Here is a 6,000-nt window from a genome sequence, read left to right as displayed (position 1 = left end):
TGGTGGAGCAATTGAGGAAAACACCAGCCCGAATTTCGCTATTATCACTGATCCTGAGCTCGGAAGTGCATCGACAAGCCTTACAGAGAATCCTGGATCAGGCCTTTGTAAACCCCGACATTACTCCGGGGCAGTTTGAGAAGATAGTAGAACAAATCCAGGCATCCAGCTTTGTAGCCTTTTCTGAAGAGGAGGTAGACCCCGCAGGCTTAGGGCATAATAAAGCTCTCCATGTAACTATAAAGTGTAAGGGTTGTATAGTGGCCAAGGTCCTCATCGATAACGGATCAGCCCTCAATGTACTGCCTAGCGCTACCTTAGCCAGGCTACCGGTCGACCAATCACATATACGTCAGAGTGCTATGGTGGTAAGAGCCTTTGACGGTACCAGGAGAGAGGTGCTGGGAGACATTGACTTGCCAATCCAAGTCGGTGCATGTACTTTCAACGTCACGTTCCAGGTGATGAACATTGAGCCAGCTTACACTATGCTGTTGGGAAGGCCATGGATCCATTCTGCGAATGCTGTTCCTTCGACTTTGCACCAAAAGATCAAATACATTAAGGACGACAAAATCATCACTGTAAGGGGCGAAGAAGCCATACTGGTCACCAAGCCGCAATCACTTCCTTATGTGGAAGCGGCCGAGGAATCGTTGGAAAGTTCTTTCCAGGCCCTTGAACTGCAAGATACCGGGAAGGAGGGGGCTATGGCTATGGTGGCCAAAGTGATGTCGAGGAACGGGTATCAAGAGGGGAAAGGCTTGGGCACCGCACTGCAAGGAATCGTGGAACCCATACCGGCTATTCAGAAGATAGGCCGTTGTGGTTTGGGATACGAGGAGGATGCCCTCGTGGATGGGCGGTTCTGGATGAGGAAAATACTTCGGGATCAGAGGTTTGACCAGGAGAGGGGAAAGATGAAAATAGTCCCGAGAATCACGGAGATCTTCACTAAACCGGTTATTCAACATCCAGCAAATACAGAGGAAACACTCGATGATCCATCCGTAGATGTCATCCAACTGGATTCCTTGTATGAGGCCCTAGTTTCACCAATGACTGAGGGGCAAGAGCTGAACAACTGGACAACGGAGGATATCCCTGTATTTAATCTCGAGTAAAGTACCTCTGGTTATCTACACTTGATCATTTTGTCCATGGTGACAAGTGTAATACTGTAAATGGACCTTTTCTTATGGCATTAATATTAATGAATTGATAGCGCATTTTAAATCCAACACTCTCTTTCTTTCCTTTTTAATTCCATCCTTATAACATGTTCTATTCTTTATTCATTCAGGACCATTCATCAATTAACACCTAATAATCCAATAGACTCAGAAATTCCTCTGGTTAATTTTGAAATCCCCATAACTGCCATTACTTCAAGTAATTCTGAGGAAGACCTTACACAAGAAGACAGTGAAAAGGGTGAACCCTCCCTCGTGCCTTGTGGAGACGAAATGCACACAATAAACTTGGGCACGGAAGAAGTAAAAAGGGAACTTAAGGTAGTGGAGAGTGAGGAATTGGGAGATATGATCGGTCTGCTTAAAGAATTCCTCGACGTGTTTTCATGGAGCTATGATGATATGGTGGGTTTGGACCCTCAGATAGTAACGCACAAAATTCCCTTAATCCCAGGAACAATTCCGGTGAAGCAGAAACTAAGGAGAATGAATCCCGACACACTGCTCAAGGTTCGGGATGAAGTCAAGAAACAGTATGACGCCGGGTTCTTGGAAGTGGTCAAATATCCCCAATGGGTGGCTAACATCGTCCCAGTAATGAAGAAAGACGGGAGAGTCAGGGTGTGTGTTGACTACAGGGACCTTAATAAAGCAAGTTTGAAAGACGATTTCCCTCTTCCTCACATTGATGTGTTAGTTGACAATGCTGCGGGATTGGGCAGGTGTTCGTGTATTGATGGGGCATCAGGGTACAATCAGATCCCAATGGACGAGGAAGACAAGGATAAAACTGCTTTCATCACCCAATGGGGGGTATTTTGCTATCGGGTCATGCCCTTCGGGTTGAAGAATGCTGGGCCTACTTACCAGCGCGCGATGGTCACATTATTCCACGATATGATGCATAAAGAAGTGGAGGTATACGTGGATGATATGATCATCAAATCCAGGGGAGAAGAGAGCCACGTTCAGGTGATGAGGAGGGTATTCGAAAGGCTCAGGAAATACCAGTTGAAGCTGAACCCTGCCAAATGCATATTCGGAGCTAGATCGGGAAAGTTGTTGGGATTCATAGTAAGCGAGAAAGGGATAGAAGTAGATCCAGACAAAGTTCGAGCAATTCAAGAAATGCCGTCCCCAAGAACAGAAAGGGAGGTGCGCAGTTTCCTCGGAAAGTTGAACTACATCTCGAGATTTATTTCTAATCTCACTGCCAAACCTGAGCCTATCTTTAGGTTACTCCGGAAGAACAACTCTACTCAATGGGATTCAGTTTGTCAAGAGGCTTTTGAGAAAATCAAGCAGTATCTGTCGAACCCACCAGTATTGGTTCCACCCGTAGCGGGCAGACCTTTGATCTTGTATATGGCAGTCCAGCAGAACTCGATGGGAAGTGTTTTGGGACAACATGATGATACCGGCCGAAAAGAGAGGGCCATTTATTACCTGAGCAAGAAGTTCAATGATTGTAAGTCAAGGTACTCTTTCTTAGAAAAGACTTGCTGCGCGTTAGCCTGGATAGCAAATCGCCTCAAGCACTACATGTTGAATCATAAGACATGGCTCATCTCCAGGATGGATCCTATCAGATATGTATTTGAGAGCCCATTCGTGCCAGGAAGAATCGCCAAGTGGCAGGTTATACTCTCCCAATATGACATAGTCTACATGACCCGGAAAGCGGTGAAAGGTAGCGTGATTGCTGACCTCCTAGCAGAAAATCCTATCCAGGATTATGAAGCTCTGGATTTTGAGTTCCCTGATGAGCATATTAATGAAGTAGACTGCAAAGAAAGGGGGCCAACCGATGTATGGGAAATGTATTTTGACGGAGCAGTCAATTTATCCGGGAATGGAATCGAGTCAGCATCGTATCCCCGGACGGAAAACACTTCCCAATAGCTGTTAAGTTGAGGTTTGACTGTACCAACAATGTCGCAGAATATGAAGCTTGTGTAATGGGTCTACAAGCTGCTATCGAAATGAAAATCAGAAAGTTGGAGGTGTACGGAGACTCGGCTTTGATAATTTATCAAGTCAAGGGAGAATGGCAAACTAAAGATCCCAAGCTGATCCCATATCAGAAGTACCTACTGGAGCTGATCAAGGAATTCGAAGAAATCTCTTTCACCCATCTTAGCAGAGATAAGAATCAATTTGCTGATGCCTTAGCTACTCTAGCCGTTATGGCCCAGATGGAAGAAGGGCAGACAACTCAAGCATTAGGGGTTAAGGCAAGGGATGAGCCAGCCTACTGCTTCATGATTGAAGAGGAGCCCAATGGAAAGCCTTGGTATCATGATATCCTGGTCTACTGCAGAAACAGAGAATTCCCCTCAGGGGCAAGCAAAAATGAAAAGAAGATGATTCGGAGATTAGCATTGGGATACTTTCCCAGTGGAGAAACTCTATACAAGAGGAGCTCCAACGGCGAATTATTGAGATGTGTAGATGCAAAAGAGGCGAAGAGAATCCTCTTTGAGACTCATGAGGGAAATTGTGCAACCCATGCCAATGGACACATGATGGCTAAGCAAATCATGCGACGTGGGTATTTTTGGACCACAATGGAGAAGGATAGCATCGAGTATTTCCGGAAGTGCCATAAGTGTCAGATCTATGCCGATCCAATAAACGTCCCACCTCATAAGCTGTTTAATCTCGTCTCACCATGGCCTTTCGCAATGTGGGGCATCGATGTGATTGGTCCCATCAATCCCAAGGCATCCAATGGGCATAGATTCATCCTTGTGGCCATCGATTATTTTTCCAAATGGGTCGAAGCAACGTCGTATGCTCACATCACGCAAAACACGTTTCTTAAATTCTTTAAAAGCAATATCATCTGCCGGCATGGTCTCCCGAATGAAATTGTCACTGATAATGGTCCGAAGATTCAGGAATTATGTGATCAATACAAAATTCGACATCTCAATTCCTCCCCGTACCGTCCCCAGATGAATGGAGCGGTGGAAGCTGCAAACAAAAATCTCAAAAGGATACTCCGGAAAATGACGGTCACATATAGGGATTGGCATGATATGCTTCCCTACGCTCTTCACGCATACCGAACTTCCGTAAGAACCTCAACCGGGGCAACTCCATACTCACTGGTCTACGGGATGGAAGCAGTATTACCTATTGAGGTCGAAATTCCTTCCTTAAGGATTCTGAAGGAATCAGGGATTGATGAATCAGAATAGATCCAGTCAAGGTTGGATCAGTTAAACCTGCTGGACGAGAAAAGATTAACAGCAGCGTGTCATGGGCAATTATACCAGAGGAGAATGGCTAGGGCATTTGATAAAGGTGTCCGCCCATGCGAATTCCAACTCGGGGACCTAGTACTGAAGAAAGTGCTGCTGAACCAAAACGATCCCCGGGGCAAATGGTCACCATCCTATGAGGGACCCTATGTGGTTAAAAAGGCATTTTCTGGAGGAGCCTTGATCTTGACCCACATGGATGGTGAAGAATTTTCGAGACCTGTGAATGCCGACACTGTCAAGAGGTACTATGCATAAAATGAGTTAAGGACGAAAACCCGAAAGGGCGTCCCGGAAGAGAGAGGTTAAAAAAAAAAAAAAAAAAAAAAAAAACTTGGAGTGAAAACCCGAAAGGGCGCCCCAGGGACCAAAATGGAGAAATAAGGAAGGGGATATGAAGCCGAGGATGAAGAGGAAACTGTCGCGACATGAGGCTTCAGAGAACTTGAAATAATGGCAGTTAGAAGACTTCAAAACCAACTAAAAGGAATATGTGATATCTATCTTTGTACCTTTTTCTTTTCCTTTGAAAGTCTATTTTTCCTAATAAAGTTATACTTCGTTCCTTCTGTTTTCCTGTTCACCCACTTTTAATACTATCCTCTTTCCTTGTTTAATGCGCTATTGATTAGTTAAAATTTTTGCCATAAGATTTGAATTCGAAAATTGATAACCTCACGTACTTTACTATGAGATTTGCAGGGAATGACCTTCAAAAAAAAAAAAAACTAGGAGTGAAAACCCGGAAGGGCGCTTCTGGTCAAATGGACGAAAAGAAAGTGAAAACCCGCAAGGGCGCTTTCCGTAGAATAAGAAGAAAGTCGGGAACGGAAAAGGGGCATCCGAAGGAATGGGATCATGGGTCAAGTCTTGCAACTCTTCCTCCATTGATCATCGGCCTTCGGTATCTTGTTAAGTACACTTCGTCAAGGAAAGAACTTCATGTGTCAAGGTTAGACTTGCTTTGTAAGTTGATTTTTCCTGCAATTTTAAATTTCCTGTTATCAACCTCTGGTTCCTTGATCTAAGTTGATTTTAATTTCCTGCATTTAAATTTCCTGTTATCAACCTCTGGTTCCTTGATCTAAGTTGATTTTAACTTCCTGCATTTAAATTTCCTATTATCAACCTCTGGTTCCTTGATCTAAGTTGATTTTAATTTCCTGCATTTAAATTTCCTGTTATCAACCTCTGGTTCCTTGATCTAAGTTGATTTTAATTTCCTGCATTTACATTTCCTGCTATCAACCTCTGGTTCCTTGATCTAAGTTGATTTTAATTTCATGCAATTTATATTCCTGTTATCAACCTCTGGTTCCTTGATCTAAGTTGATTTTAATTTCATGCAATTTATATTCCTGTTATCAACCTCTGGTTCCTTGATCTAAGTTGATTTTAATTTCATGCAATTTAAATTTCCTGCTATCAACCTCTGGTTCCTTGATCTAAGTTGATTTTAATTTCCTGCATTTAAATTTCCTGTTATCAACCTCTGGTTCCTTGATCTAAGTTGATTTTAATTTCCTGCATTTAAATTTCCT

This window comes from Hevea brasiliensis, chromosome 14 (genome assembly GCF_030052815.1).
Source record: "Hevea brasiliensis isolate MT/VB/25A 57/8 chromosome 14, ASM3005281v1, whole genome shotgun sequence".
Classification (NCBI taxonomy): domain Eukaryota; kingdom Viridiplantae; phylum Streptophyta; class Magnoliopsida; order Malpighiales; family Euphorbiaceae; genus Hevea; species Hevea brasiliensis.
The sequence above is the reverse complement of the archived record's forward strand: the minus strand, read 5'-3'. Positions refer to the sequence as shown.